The sequence below is a fragment of the Martes martes genome, assembly GCF_963455335.1.
Source record: "Martes martes genome assembly, chromosome: 7".
In the NCBI taxonomy this organism is placed as follows: Eukaryota; Metazoa; Chordata; class Mammalia; order Carnivora; family Mustelidae; genus Martes; species Martes martes.
Window position 1 is genome coordinate 51,675,135 of NC_137894.1, and position 16,716 is coordinate 51,691,850.

Below are 16,716 nucleotides of genomic sequence, written 5' to 3' on the forward strand. Positions count from 1 at the left end.
TCGGCAAAGTTTTAAAATAAAGGCATTAAGAGGAAAACATGAAATAGATTCCCATAGACATGATGTTCATTTATAACGGGATTTAACCTCTAAAGACACAATATGTTTTCTTCCTTTTTTATTTCAATGTATTCTAGCATGTTTATAAATAAAACTTTTCACTTTCATATTTTAACCCCGCTTTTGCTCTCTTCAACAATATAAGAGTAAGTTATCATCGACCTAAAATCTATGTTGGTATCCACTCTTTTTTTTTTTTTTAATTTTATTCATTTAGTTGAGAGAGAGAGAGAGAGCATGAGAAGGGAGAAGGTCAGAGGGAGAAGCAGACTCCCCACAGAGCTGGGAGCCCAATGTGGGACTTAATCCTGGGATTCCGGGATCATGACCTGAGCCGAAGGCAGTGGCTTAACCAACTGAGCCACCCAGGCACCCTCCACATTTAGTTTTAATTGAAGTATAATTGACATACAGCATTCTATTTAAGTATGTATTAGATTGATTCAATATTTTTATACTTTATGAAATGATCCCCTCAAGAAGTCTAGTTACTGTCAGCTTACAAAGTCATTACTATATTCTTGACTATATTCCCTATGCTGTGCATCACATCGCTGAGACTTATTTATTTTATAACTGAAGTTTGTGTCTCTTAATACCCTTCACCTACTTTGCCCACGTCCACCCTCCTCACATCTGACAACCACCAGTTTGTTCTCTGTATCCCTAAGACTTTTTCTCTTTAGTTTCTTTTGTTTTTTTAGACTCCACATACAAAATCATATGGTATTTGTCTTTCTATGACTTATTTCACTTACCATAATACCCTCTAGGTCCAGTCATTTTGTTTAAAGAGTAACATTTCATTCTTTTTTAATGTTTGAATAATATATACAGATATATATATATATATATATATATATATATATATATATATTTAGGAAAGTTGGAGAGAACTCAAATACATGGAGGCTAAAGAGCACCCTACCCTGCTAAAGAATGAATGAGTCAACCAGAAAATTAGAGAAGAATTTAAAAGAATTCATGGAAACAAATAAAAATGAAACCACAACTGTGCAAAACCTTTGGGATACAGCAAAGGCGTATATACAGATACACACACACACACCCCAGTTCTTTATCCATTCATCTCCCCTTGGACACAGATTACTTCCATATACTGGCTATTGTAAATAATGCAGTAGTGAAAATAGAGTGGAGCTCTTAAGCTCTTTAATTGTTCACATACAGGGGTGTAATTGGTCATAAAATTTGACAACTCCAAAGTCTATAAAATCAAAACTCAGTATTATTGCAGTAACAAGCAAGAGAACTCCTGAGAAATTTATCCCAAGGCAGTTTTCAATCTGTATTCTTCTAGTGTTCATGAAAATGTATGAGATTACAGTCATAAGAGAAGACAGAAGTACCTAGGAGCATGCTTCTCCTTATTGAAAAACTGTCCAAAATTATTAGACGTTTCATTTGGTTACTCAAGCAACCCAATCATTGCCCAATTCTCTCCTTTTGTTTGATGTTTCAGAATCTACATACAAGAAAATTGAATTCTTTGACCATTAGTTTAGTTAATACAAAAGTTAACTCTTGCTTATAATAGTCTTTTTAGGATCCAACGACATTTAAAAACTCAGCATAAGATTTGACTCTGTTATACTCAAACACACTTCCTAATAGATGACTTGCCAAGGGACGGAATCAACACAGTAAGATATAATTTGATGTAGTGTTTATTTAAAGTCTGTGCATTAAATTTTATTATTTTCCTACTCCAATGCATTTTAAATCATTACACAATATCTCAATTTACACCATGAAATATTGAGCCATAAAATAGCAATTTTCACCATGTGAAAATTAACTTCTGTAATTGAATTTCACTGGCATACATTCTTTTTTTTTTTCAATAAAAAGTTTAAGCATAGTACACATTTCCAGGAAAATGTATACTTTTAAATAAGTAGGATTTTGAAACAGCGTCTTTTTCCTTCTCTCCGACTTTCAAAACCAGGAGAAAGACTGATAGAGCATTTTATTCTCACACTTGCTTCCTTCTGCTGAATATCTCATGTCTTGAATGGTTACAAACTGACAGTCTTGCTGTATTGAACTATGATTAGGAAATTAAAATTCATTTTCTATAAATACTGTAGACAAAATAAGCTAGGGAGAGAAATCTGGTATAACAAAGACAGAAAATTGCTAAGTCCATTCCAAAGTCAATGTGTGGGTTGAATGTGTATGTAGATTATATCTCTTTACATAAAATTATATTACATAGAAATTACTATACAATTCTACTAATATTAAATTATAATGCAGTTATATTATACTTACAAATTACATTTGTAATACAAAATATGATAAAATTAAAATTATACTGTGATATAAGTCTTACATTATAATGTAGTGATATTATAAAGTTATATGATAAAATTTTATTTAAAGTATAAAATTATATAGAATAAAGCTATATACATGATTTTTTTTGTAATCCACAACTATTTCTCTGTAATATAACACAATACAAATTATATTAATAAAACATCAGAATGAAATCTTTATGCAGAATCCTTTTAAAGAAAGGATATCCCCTGAATGAGTAAGAACATGTAGGTCTAAGGAAAGCTGGAATTCAGTGAGAAGTCATGTGTTGGTTACCTAGTTTCTTCATAGTAGTTTTCATCTCTTTATTTCTCATTGTGTAGATAAAGGGGTTCAAAAGTGGAGTAAAAATGGTTTAAAGCATAGACAGGAACTTGTCCACAGAGACCTGACTAAAAGGCCACATGTCAATGAAAATTCAGAGCCCAAAGAAGAGTGTGACTACCATGGTTGTGCAAAGCAAGTAGAGAGTGCTTTGTATACCCCACCAGCAACATGCTGTCAGACAGTGATGAGGATAACAGTGTAAGAGACCAAGAGGAACACAAAACAGTTCATGGACAGCAACCCACTGTCTGATATCATACGTATACCTAAGACATAGGTGTCTATGCAGGCAAGCTTGACCATGAAAGGAAGATCACAGAAGAAGCTGTCCACCTCATTGGGGCCACAGTAAGGTAAATTCACAGTAAAGGCTACTTGACTGATGGAGTGCACAAATCCAATGACCCATGAAACCAACACCAGCCCCATGCAAGTCTGCTGGTTCATCATGGTCACGTAATGCAAAGGTTTGCATATAGCCACATATCTGTCATAGGCCATGGAAACCAGAAGTACCATCTCAGTCCCACTGATAAAGTGAAAGAAGATTTGAGCCATACATCCTCCAAAGGAGATGAGCTTTTGATCACTAAGAAAGTCTCTGATCATCTTGGGGGTGGGAAATGAGGCTAGCCATATATCTAAGAAAGATAGATTTCCCAGCAGGAAGTACATAGGAGAGGAGTGCAAGTGGGAGTCAGAAATTACAGTGACCACAATGATGAGGTTACCCAGCACAGTGGCCACACAGATCCCAGAGAAAAATATAAAGAAAAAATGCTGGAGGTGTTGTGAAGTGCAGAGTCCATACAACACAAATTCTGACACAAGGAATAATTCTGCAGCTCCATTATCTCAAGTTTCAGATTGTGCCCTGAATCTATATAAAGAAAGGATATATAAAGAATCTATATAAATGAAAGGGCCTGCCAACTATCAGGCACGTGAAAGTGATCACCTAATTTTATCTGAATGTAATTTTAATTTGAAAGACAAAATGTAAAATACAATATAGAGATGATTAAATCCAAGTCCAACAATAGAGTTTGCTTGTCTCCCATGTAAAGGCTGCTTAAAATCTTCCTGTTTTTATTTTTTTAAAGCTATTTATTAGGATAAAATGTACCTACCTACCAAAATTCACTACCAAAAAGTCACATTTTAAGTATGAAACATAATGATTTTTAAACAAATTTATGGAGTTATGCAGCCTTCTCCACAATGCTTGCTTTGAAGCCTAGACAATCCAGGAACTTCAGGTACTTCTGGTCGTAGTAGTAGTGGAACTACCTTATCTTCTGTATTCATTTGCTCATTCACATGTTCACTCATTCAGACCATGTCTATGTAACACTGATAGTTCCCATTCTCAATTTAGTTAATAAAGCAATCAGTATAAAAGAAAATAAATCAATTAACCTAAGGTTTATACAGTACCCTCGATCCCACATTTTATTACAGCTGTCATCTCTATTGATCAGTTGGGTTTGGGATTAAAAGGTCAATGATCCAACTCATTTGCAGATTTACTGTGTATAAACTACTTATGACAAGATTTTAGAATGGCTTCAATGAAAGAAATATTTTCAAGATCTTTCAACAAGGACCACAGCATAAAACTATGCAATAATTGGGGAGAGGCATAGCTTTCACAGTACACATGAGTATTGATAAGTTCAGCATTTGAGTAAGAATGTAGTTCTGAACTTCCAGAAGAACTGGGTTGGGATGGATAGGTCTCATTATCAGTTTATCATGAGTAATGAGGTGGTACTTAAGTTCTCTCACTAAGAGGAAGATATTATATAAACGTTTTGATAAAAACACTAACTGAATTCTTCATGAGTAATTTCACAAATGATGCAGAACTGTCCTTTGTAACAACTTTTATTATGTTGGCCCTTTATAAAATTGAAGAGTATAACATGAACTAATAGTTTGGTAAGGACTATTATGTGGATCTAAAGTTACATGTTCCAGATCTGAAATATTCTAATGATGTAAACATGGCACTGTGATAGAATTTTAAAATCTAAAGGAATTCATGGTTATTATATCTGTTTTAATCTCCTCAAATAACACCAGTCTCAGTCAGGTTTTTGTGATAACAGGGACTCAGACTCTTTTGTTCCTCTTGAAGTTTTCTAGTGAAGTATATTAAAAAATTTAATTGCAAGACTCTTTAGGAATAGGTGTTACCCTTCTTTAGAATGGGCTTATACATCTGATGTTAAACATTGCTGTGGACAAGATGGAAATAATCACAATTCAGAATCTCTTCACAAGTTTTCTTAGATGACACTAACACCAGCTAGCATACATAATACAGACCATGATGGGCATTCTTTTATTGGTATGCTTTTGCTCTGTGGCTATGAAAATTTTCACATGAAAGCATAAAATATAACTGGGTTTCAGTTAGTGTGTTTTAGAGATTAGGTGAGTTGAAAGTCAAAATAATCAAATGGAAAATTCAGGAAAAAATGTTTAACTTGCTATTGAAGTAAAGATGCTCTGGAATTAGATATTGGTGACAGTTGCACAATTTTGTAAATGTACTAAAAACCATTGAATTGTATACTGGAAACGAGTGACCTTTATGGTATGTAAATTATATGTCAATAAAGCTCTTTTAAAAATGGATGCTAAAATAAGAGGAATAAATGAACTTAAATAGGGTTCTGATTTCAGAGAACACTTTATCATTTACAAAGGCATTTAAAGATTATTAAATGTTAAATTTATAATTGGAAACAAATGAGGTTGATTTTGTATACCTACGAATGTTACTTAGGAAACAAATATAACAATGACAAAATTGATTTTAACTGACAAGTTAGTATTATTTCCTCCAACAATTTCAATGTAAAAAATAACGAATGAATTAGTCTCTGGTTGATTTGTATGTTCAGACACACATTCACTAAATGTCTATCAAAGGCCGTTTACTACCCAGAGTTAGATGTTCACTGCTGGTGCTGCCAATCCCTCAACCTGTATTTCAAATCTACTATGCCTGAACAGAACTTCTGAAAACATACATATTTTTTTAATCTATAGAGGATTTGATAAGCTCTTTCTGCTCCTCCTAGAAAATAATTCCAGAAAAGCACCACTTTAAGAAGTTAGAGGACTTCAGATTTGAGTCTTCTTTGGACTTTAGATATAAGTATCTATATCCTCTCTCCCATCAAATTAATAATCTCTTAAAGATGGGACATTGATGGACAATTACCAGAATGGAGCTTAGGGAATAAACTATCTACAAGTGGAAATTTGTGCTAATAAGTCATGTTCACTTACTCAAGCGACAGAGGAAGAAAGATTTTAAAGATGTCAGATTCTATGAACACAGGTACAATTATTTTAATAGCTTAAGCAGGATAATATGTATATGTATGCAGTTAATACACCAAAAAATGTGCCTTTCCTTTAGATAATAAAATTAACAAGTCACATTTGTTTTAAAGATTTTATTTATTTATTAGAGAGAGAGAGTATAATTAGGGGGAAGCAGCAGGGAGAGGGAGAAGCAGGCTCCCCACTGAGCAGGGAGCCCAACACGGCTCCATCCCAGGACCCTGTGAACATGACCTGAGCCAAAGGCAGACACTTAACCAACTGAGTCACCCAGGCATCCCAACAAGTTATATTTTAAAATATACTGAAAATCTGCCAATGTTGCATATTATTTTATGTACCTTTGATCAAGCACAATACTTTGGAACATCACATTTGTAGGTGCCAAAATATTTGCTTTCTTCAGATTCATATAGTCACGAATAATGAAATCTTCTGGTATCTGGGCTACTTTGCACATTATTTATAATTGTTATCCACTTACCTCCCTCACCAAATCATTTTAAGTTAATTCAGGATCTTCTGCTAAAGTCTTCATGGTAATTACAAATATCTTGGATGTTCTGATGAATGATAATCACATTTACAAGTATTCACATAACATCAATTCCATATTAGGTATATAAGCACAATTGCATTTATAAGACATTTCACTGCCAATTCAGTATTTGGGTATAGTATAAAGTATCACCTTTTATCTTGGCTTCAGGTAGTTGTATTTCACTTAAAAGGAATCACAAAATCTTTCTAAGTTTGTTTCTCTACTTAAAGCACACAAGTTATAAACGATAAAGAAAAGTGTAGAAGTAAACTTTGTGCATCAATGTCATTTGTTTTTGATATGTAGTCATTATTTAGGTACAAATACACTATGTTAAGCCAAGAATAATGGAGAAGCTTATGACAGCTAAAACAAGTGAATATTTGCATGGAGGTAGGGAAATGTTGCTAAACATGATGACTTATTTTATGTGTCAATTTGGGAGAGTGTTTTTGGATGAAATTAACACTGAATGAGATGAACTCTGAATAAAACATATTTTCCTCCATAAGGTAGGTGGGCCTTATCCAATCAGCTGAAGGCCTGAATAGACCAAAAAGACTCACCTTCCCAAGCAAGAAAGAACTCTTCAGTACACGGTCTTTGATTTCATCTATACCATCAGTTCTTCTGGGACTCCAGCCCTTCAGTCCAACAGTAGAGTTCAGATTTGCATGCCCTGAAAAACACGTGAGCCATTCCTTGTAATAAATATCTCTCTTTCTATGTCTCTGTCTGTCCCTGTCCTCTTCTCTTCCCTGAAAACCCTGACTTACACCGTAAATATCAAGCCAGTAATAGAAAAATTCAGAAAGCAAAATAACAAAATACAAAAATATATAAACATTTTTAAAACCTTTGTATTTTAGGAAGCACCGCAATAAAACGTAAATCCAAATATAAGCCTGTAAACTCAATTTCCAATCTTATGACCCACAAAATCACTATATGGAATCGTGCAGACCTTAAGTGTTCAAGGCCAACTGACCAAAGGGTCAGTTAGGGCTGACATCCACCCTGTGCTCCACCCATCCAAGAAACAATATATCCTAACCAGGCATGGGTTTTTCCCTTAGAAATCCTTTTTCCTCATTCACATAAAGTTCCATTGTGATTATTTTAGCCCTATGACAAAGCCCTAATATCCTTAACATAGAAAAAGTATTTATAAATCAGTAAGTGAAGGAAACCTGAAGGGAAAGAAGAGGAAAGAATTTAGGAAAATAATTTTTTTAAAAGGAGGAGGACAAATAGGCCAATAAGCATTAGAAAGTTATCCTCAATAAGCAAAACTTAACAAGGCATACTTTTATCCACATATCAGATTTGGAATAAATACATCAAACTCATAGTCAGGTCTCATGAAAATGAATAATTTTGTAATAAAAGTAACAATACAAATGTAAATAACACCTGACATCTCTTGAGGACTTTCCTTATGCCAGTGCTATATCAGGTTGATTCTTTCAATTAATCTTCACAACAGTCTAATGAGAGAAACACCATCATTACCGGTTTATAAATGAGGAGACTGAGGCTAATGTGTCTGGACACACATACTGTCAGTAGCAGAGTTGATGTTCTAACCCAGGTGCATGGGCTCTAGAATCTATATTCTTAAGCTGTGTAAGGCCACCTCCCTCACTGTTAAGAAGAATGTTAAGTCAGTACAACTTTTAGATAGACACTTGGGAAATATAAATCAGGTTCCCTGAAAAATACCAATAGACCTCTACCTAGTATTTCTGTGATATAAAATGTCTATGATAGAGCTGGGTTAATTTATGAAAAATATAACCATTTCATTTTGCCCAAATACATAAAATGAATTAATGATCAGTGTGATAGAATATAATAACAAAAATAATATTTTCAACACATATTTCAATATATTAATAAAAGTTCATGGTGTTTTATTTTTTTAAAAAGGACACCAAGCTATACATGTAGTGCACATTCTCCAAAGCACTGGTGAATGAAATTGACCATTGTCTCCCTCACAGTATCTACATTCTCACAGAAATGCAGATACATAAACAAAAACAAGACAGTAATTTACAATAAGGCTATGGAAAAAATCAAGCAGGATAAGAGATAGTGGGAATGCCAGAGTTTTCTTTTTAAAAGGGATGTTAAGAATAGGTTTCATTGAGAAGGTGACTTTTGACCACATACTTAAAGGAGGACATGGGAGCATCCATGTGTACATCTGGGGAAAGCAAAACACAGAGAGAACAGCCAATGCAGAGAACTCAGGTGGCTGCTGCCTGAGGTTGTTAAACAACTTCTGGGACTGAAGTGGAGTAAGATGGAGAGTGGTTGGGATGATAAGCAATTGTGTGTAGGGCATAAGTCTTATAAGGCCCTGTAAGACACTACCAACACATGGCTTTCTCTTCTGAGTGAAGTGGTGAGTGTGAGTTTTGGGTAGAGGACAGGCATTAGAACAGCTCTAACTGCTAATGTTGGAAAACACAAGGATGGAAGCTAGGAGGCCAGATAAGGAGCAAGTTCACTAATTCAGACAGCTCTGATAACAACTCATTCCACAAATGTACACTATAAGACAGAAGCAGTCAGACTCCAGATACATTCTGAAGTTAGAGCTAAGGACTTCCTGAAGATTATTATAGGTTGCAATTATAATAGAGAAGTCAAACATGATTCCAAGGATTGTAGCCTAAGAAACTCCAAGGATAAAGTTGCCTTAATATAAGATCATAAAAACCGTATTTGTAGACAGATTGGGAGGAAAACTGAAAGGGTAAATTTGAATATATTTTATATACATATATAAAACACATATATACATTATATATACAAATATATGTATGTGTATAACTTCTATGCTACTTTCTATGGTGCCCCACAGATCTCTAAATCCCAGTTCTTTACTCTGGATTCAGTTTTTCTTTCTGTTCCTCAGATTGGAGAATCTCAATCAACTGTCCTCAAGTTCACTGATACTTGCTTCTAACAACCAAAACTGCAGTTGAGCCCTCCTAGAGAATGTTTCGTTTCTGTTACTGTTTTTTTTTCCATCTATTTATTAATGATATTCCCTATCATTCTTCTGCTTCAGTAGGCTTCACCCATATGATACAATGTAAGCAAAATATCAGGCCACAATCAAGCCTGTCTTCTTATAGCAGACCTTATTTTCCAAAGATGTTTAAAATCAAAATCTTCCATTCTACATATTCTTCTATACTATGACCATGTCTCCCCTTGTCAGGATTTACCGTAGATATGCTAGACAAATATTTGAGTGAAGAAGCCATCTTGAAAATGGGTTCTCCAAGTCCCAGGTGAGTTCAACTCTAAATTATGCTAACGTGCATATTATAAAAACATTAAGATTACATATTAAATCTTCCCATTTATTACAAACATACCAGGTAATAAAGTAAATAGTTAAGGTTTTAGCCACATTATGTTTATTTAGTACACTAATGATTTAAACATGAAGAAAAGAAGATACATTTCTTCTACCAAGAAATGATTACTCATAACACATGGTGTCCCTCTTCTAGTCCTTTCCCTCTAAGTGCAGTGTGTGTGTGTGTGTGTGACAGGGTGGGGAAGGGAGGGTTCCACAGCTAGGTTCTTATTCTGCCTGAGGTACCCACAGTGGACATGCACTGCTGCTCCTGTCCCCTTGGACATTTTCAGTGACCACACATCATTTACTCAGCAGCACCACCTATTAAACAATTGGACATTTTTAATTATTTGAGTCTCATAAAGTGAAAAGTACATCTTTGCCATAAATCTCTTTTTCTTTAGGACTGATTCCTATAAGCACAATTTCTGGAACACACTTTACTCACATTGTTGGGAGTACTGGCTGCAGGATCCTCTATCTATGCTCTCTTTATTTAAGAGGAGCCTTGTTCAGGAAAGGAGGTACCTCAGAGATGACAGATGAGCCCTGAAATGATGAGGAGGACAAACAAGCAGGGAGACCATCAGGGTACCTGGGAGTGACCCATGGAGCAGGGAAGAGCCTGCCCATACCCACCTCATGGGTCATCCCCTGACAAGCATCCTTGCACCGTGTCCTGGAACAACCTCATCCAGGTCCCATCCCGGGACACACCCCAGCCACTCCAGGCCCTCCTGCTCCATAACTCAGCCTCTAACTAGAGCAACCAGGCCCTCTATCCAGGCCAGCAGAGGGGTGTTGGCTGGGCCACACCTGTCTGCTTGCTCCCTGTCCATCCTGGTTGGGCCCTTTCTTCTCAAGAATGAACCTCTAATGGTAGCACAGGTCAGGGCATTACAGACATGACCTGGATGTATTCATCCAGATGTACATTTAATGACAACAGCAAGAACCACTTGAACCTCCATGAGCAAGAGAGATCTTTACAAAGCACATTGGGTGCTCATGGAAGCTGCAGGATGGACAGAGCCTCAGCCAGGGGTTTTGGCACTGAGCATAACCCCTCCACACCCCTCAGGCTCCTCCAGAAGTGACCCCTCCCCTGCTCCTGCCAGCCCCAACCTTGATATCCCTCAAGTTCAGAAAGAGGGGGCTATGCTTTCTGCTCAAGACATAAGTGAAGAGAAGGGAGAGACCCCTTCTCTTCTCAAAAGTCAGCTGGAGGAGTCCACTTGATCTGAAGCTGTAAGAGAGGCCATGCTCAGCCATCCCTGTCCACTCTGCCACAAGATGAAGCTCCCCAGGCAGAGAAAATAGATCATCAGAGAGAGGACATTTTGGGCTCTCCCTGCAAGAGAGAGAAACACCACTGAATGGAGATCAGGTGAGAGAGGAGAGCTCCAAGCACTAGGGGAAGGACTGTCATGGGCTGGGACATGCCATATTGGTCAAGGACACAGGTTCTGTGTGGGTTTGTAGCAAGTGGCCAAGCTTCATCCTATCAATGTTTCCATCAAAAACCATGTTCACCTTCAGAAAATACTTTTGACACCAACCACAAAAAGGCACTGGGATCCTGACAGCCAAGGAGCCCTAAGATGCTCGGTACCAATGATTACACAGAGGAGAGGGGTGACAGGCATGATGGAGTTGAGGGCAGCTCACTTTGCCAGCTTTGGAGGGAAAGAGTCCTGGTCCCCGGGCATCCCAACATCGGGTCCTAAGAATAGCCAAAATTTCAGGGACCTATGGAGTACTGGTCTCAACACTGAGGATGGTCCAGGGGCCACAGACACAAGCTCTGAGTGATGTTGAGTTCCAGGGCTGGTGAGGGTCTGATGGGTGAGAACCAGTGTTGTGGGAACCCAGCTGAAGGACAGGTCACCCATACTGGAGGTGATGAAGGCTTTCTGGCAGGACAATGGAGTCAGAGGAAGCCAAGATTGCCAGACTGAGGTTCTGGAAAGAGTATGGCAGAGACGCAGAGCCCATGACAGTAGTGGGCTCACAGTGGGCTACCTTAAGCAGGTACACCTAAGGATTACTGAGTGTCTTTTAGGAACATGGATCATATCACTCAATCCCTGTAATAATTCCATGAGGAAGGCCGAAGTGCTGTCCCTGTTTGACTAATGAGGAAACTGAGGCTTTAAGAAACTGCCCCTTCCTTTTCCCACACTGAAACAGAGGAAGGAGTTGAATCCAGACTTGCCACCCCTGTGGGCCCCACCTGATAAGAAGGCTGCATCCAGATGCTGCAGAAAGGACTTCTCAGCTCTTGGGTTACATGAACCTTTGTTACTGGTACCCAGGGAGAAACCTCCTTCTTCCCAGATAAAGGTTGGCTGGTAGGGAGAACCCAAGGCCTGCCATTGTCAGACAACAGACTCTGGCCAAGCCCCCGTTGTAAGGGGCACCACTGCCCCCAGAGTTCAGTGAGTTTTGGGGGTTTGGATGTGGAGCAGTTGGATTTGGATGTGGAGCAGTTGCACACCTCTGAGTTCCAGGGAGGAGCCGTGTGGATGGAGTACAGAGTCCAGTGGCAGCAGGATAGCAGTTCTAGCCCCTGCTTAGCCTCCTTGTAGCTGGGTGACCCCAGGCAGGGCTCTGAACCTCTGGACTCCATCTCTGAATTGGAGAATGTAACCAGTGCCGCTCAGTGGGTTGTGGGAAGCCTGGTGCCTGGAGCACATGAGGGAACCAAGTGGAAAGGCAGTCATGTTGGTGACCCATTTATCCTTGTAGTTGTTTTCCACTTGTTGATTTTGGTGTCATCCTTAAGAAACAGATGCCAAACCTAAGGTCAGGAATATTTCTTCTTCTGGATTTCTTCTGTGAGATTTATAGTTTAGCTCTTCAATTTAGCTCTTTGATCCTTTTAGGGTTCATTTTCTGTCTCATATGAGGTGAGGGTCTACCTTCATTCAGTCATTTATAATTTTATGTATCTGCATGTGTAAGAAGGGACATCTGTGAGTCCGTGTAGTACTGTAGGTTGTTACTTGTAGGGAACTGTCAATAGGTCCCAAAGAAATGGAAGAATAAATAATCCTTAAGGCGTTTCACTAAAATTGTAAAACAAGCCCTTAAGGAGATGAACTTGCATCTTCTGTTGAGGTGGAGAAAGGTCCTTGTCACGAGCCCTCTGGTGGCCACAGGAGACATTGCAGGAGTGCTGCGGGGCTCCCAGATCCCTTAGCAAAAGAAGCCACATTCAACCCAGAACATCTTCAAGGAAAACAAGGCAGATCAAAAACTGTTCTGTGGAGCATAACAAATAACATGGAGGACATGGGTAGATGGAAAGGAGAAGGGAGTTGAGGGAGATTGGAGGGGGAGATGAACCATGAGAGACTATGGACTCTGAAAAACAATCTGAGGGTTTTGAAGGGGCGGGGGTGGGAGGTTGGGGGAGCCAGGTGGTGGGTATTGCGGAGGGCACGTATTGCATGGAGCACTGGGTGTGGTGCATAAACAATGAATTCTGTCACACTGAAAAAATAAATAAATAAATAAATAAATAAATAAAATGATGCTGTAAAATTCAATGTTTTTTCTTGGGGGGTAGTGTCTTCTAGGAAATCTACGAAAAAACAGGTCTCTCCCAAGTGCAGTATTTTGAGAGGTATTTACTGAGCAGCTCAGTCAAGCACTGGACTCCAGGACAGAATAATTGAGACAAGGTGGCTTTCTCCCTAGACACACAGAGTGGAGGGTGGGAAAGTGTTGGTAATAATCGGTCTATGCCAGAGCTCTGTATATCTGGTTTAATGAAAATATTAAATTTTATGGATTCCTTTGATTACGTTCACCACATATCATTTTCAAAAATTTGAAAGCTATCACTCAGCTTATCTGTATCTTTTCATCTAAATCAGATTGCATCATCCTATATTGCCAGTTGTTTTACTTATTAACAGAACATGATAGGATATAGACAGTATTATACAAAAATACTCATATAACAGATAAGAGGGAGGAAGAATGGGGGACTTCGTTTCATCTGGTGCCCTAAATTTAGCTAGAGAACTATCATATCATCCTGAATGCCTAAGAAGTCCACCTGAGATGTAAGAAAAGAATGGCTGAAATTCTACAACTAGAAAAGCGACCACTTTTTGCAAAGCAGGAGTGTGAAGAAGTGAACTGAGTGGAGATATGGGAAGACAAATGGTGGGGGGAGGGAGCCTACGTCAGCATGCTACCAGAAAATGATACAGCTCTGGGAGCAAAATCCAAACCTTTAGAAACCTGCCTCAGTGAGAGATGGCCCTGCCTGAAAGGTGGTAAAGAGAAATAGTATCCCAGGTGGGACAGTGTGGTCTCAAGAACCCCAGAATCACAGGAAGAACAGTGGTGTCTGATCCAGTAGAGTTCCCAAGCACTGGAGTGGGGAATCTTGTCAGGCTTAATGAGTCCTGAAGGAGGCTCTCAGCTCAGTTCAGCACCCACTGTGAACTGAGGCCTGATCAGGTGACTGCTGTCCATGTGGGGGGCCCAGCAAATTGCAGGAACAGGATGACCCCCTGCACCTCCCTCAGGGAAGATATGTGTGGGTGCACACTGCAGGAGTCTGCAGAGTTTGGTACACACTGTGATCTTTCAGTTCCAGGGTTAGAGCTCGAGCTGGCCATTTTAATTTTCATCCTCTAAAGAGGTGTGGAAAGACATCAGGGAACAAAAGCCAAGCAGAGCAACCGACTTATATTGAGCCTGGCCCCACTCCCTGGCAAGGGGTGGTGCAACTCCACCCAAGCAAAGATACCTGAGAATCAGCATAGCAGGATCCTCCCCTGGAACACCAGCTGGAAGAACAGGACAACAGCAAGTTAATGGACCAAACAGGACTGCAAAACTGCAGAGCTAGGTGAAAATAGTATATAGAATTTGAGGTTTTTCTTATGATTCATTTTTCTTTCCATTTAAATTTTTCCATTTCTTTTTTCTCCCTTTTTTCCTGTTCAACTAACTTCTTTGATTTTAAGTCTTTTTAAAACTTTTTTAAACTTTCGTTTTTTTTTTTTACTTCTACATTTTACAGGTATATATATATATATATATATATATATATATATATATATAATTTCTGGCTTCCTTTCACTGTATTCAGTTTTACTTTTGTACATATTTAAGTTCTGCTTTTTTTTTCTTTTCTTTTTTTTTTACAATTTTGGGATTTAGTGTCTTCTAACACACAGACCAAAAGACACTCAGGACCGAGTGGATCACCCTGTTTTGTCCACCCTGTGAGATCACAGTCTCTCCTCCATCCATTATTCTCTGTACCTGTAAAATGACTAGTAGGAATTCACAACAAAAGAACCAGAGGTAATATCCTCTCCCACAGATCTAATCGATATGGATATAAGATGTCAGAGCTGGAATTCAGGATAACAATTATAAAGGCAACTAGCTGGGCTTGAAAAAAGCATAAAAGCACTAGCAAATCTCTTGGTGTAGAAATTAAATATAATCAGGCCGAAATAAAAAATGCTCTATCTGAGATGCAGTCTAAATTGGATGCTCTGACAGCTACGGTAAATGAAAAAGACAGAGTCAGTGAAATAGAACACAAGTTGATGGAAAGGAAGGAAGCTGAGGAAAAGAGAAAAACAATTGACAGACCATGAGGGGAGGCTTTGAGTAATCAGTGATGCCATAAAATGAAACAGTATTAGAATTACTGTGGTCCCCAAGGAGAGAGAGAGAAAGAAAGAGAGAGGAGGTATATTTGTGCAAGTCATAGCTCAGAACTTCCCTAATCTGGGGAAGGAAACAGGTGTTCAAGTCCAAGAGGTAGAGAGGACCCCTCCCCAAACCAATAAAAATAGATACACCCCGACATATAATAGTGACGCTTGCAAATTTCAGAAATAAAGAGAAAATCCTGAAGGCAGTGGGAGACAAGAGGTTCTTAACCTACATCGGTGAGAACATTAGACCGGCAACACACCTATCCACAGAGAACTGGCAGGCCAGAAAGAGCTGGAATGATCTATTTCCAGTACTAAATGAGAGAAACACGCAGCCAAGAACACTTTATCCAGTAAGGCTGTCAATCAGAATGGAAGGAGAGATAAAAAGCTTCCAGGACAGAAAGAAACTCAAAGAATATGTGACCACTAAACCACCCTACAAAAAATATTTAGGAGGATCCTGTAAGTGAAGGGAGAGCCCAAAAGTAACAAAGACCAGAGAAACAGTGACAATCTCCAGAAACAGGGACTTCACACATAATGCAATGATACTAAACTCATATCTTTCAATAGTTACTCTGAATGTCAATGAGTTATATGATCTAATCAAAGAACAAAGGTTATCACATTGGATAAAAAGTAAGACCCATCCATAAGTTATGTACAAGAGACTCATTTTAGAACTAAAGAAAAGTCCAGATTGAAAGTGAGGAGGTAGAGAATCATTCATCATACTAATGGACCACAAAAGAAAGCTGGAGTACTAATCCTCATAACAGACAAATTAGATTAAACCAAAGACATTAGTAAGGGATGAAGAGGAACACTATATCATACTTAAAGGGTTTGTCCAGCAAGAAGATCTAAGAATTATAAATATTTATGCTCCTAAATTGAGAGCAGCCAATTATATAAACCAATTAATAACCAAATTAAAGAAACACATTAATAATAATACCATAATAGTAGGGGACTTTATCACCCCACTCACAACAATGGACAGA

The 16,716-nt window shown here is 38.2% G+C and overlaps 1 pseudogene across 1 annotated transcript; it reads right to left on the reverse strand.

Annotated features, from left to right (window-relative positions):
• Window positions 1–2,653: 2,653 nt before the first annotated feature.
• On the reverse strand, window positions 2,654–3,605 carry LOC308346848 (olfactory receptor 4K14-like; annotated as a pseudogene). The gene has a single exon. The product of its transcript is annotated as an olfactory receptor 4K14-like (transcript).
• Between the last annotated feature and the right edge of the window lie 13,111 nt (window positions 3,606–16,716).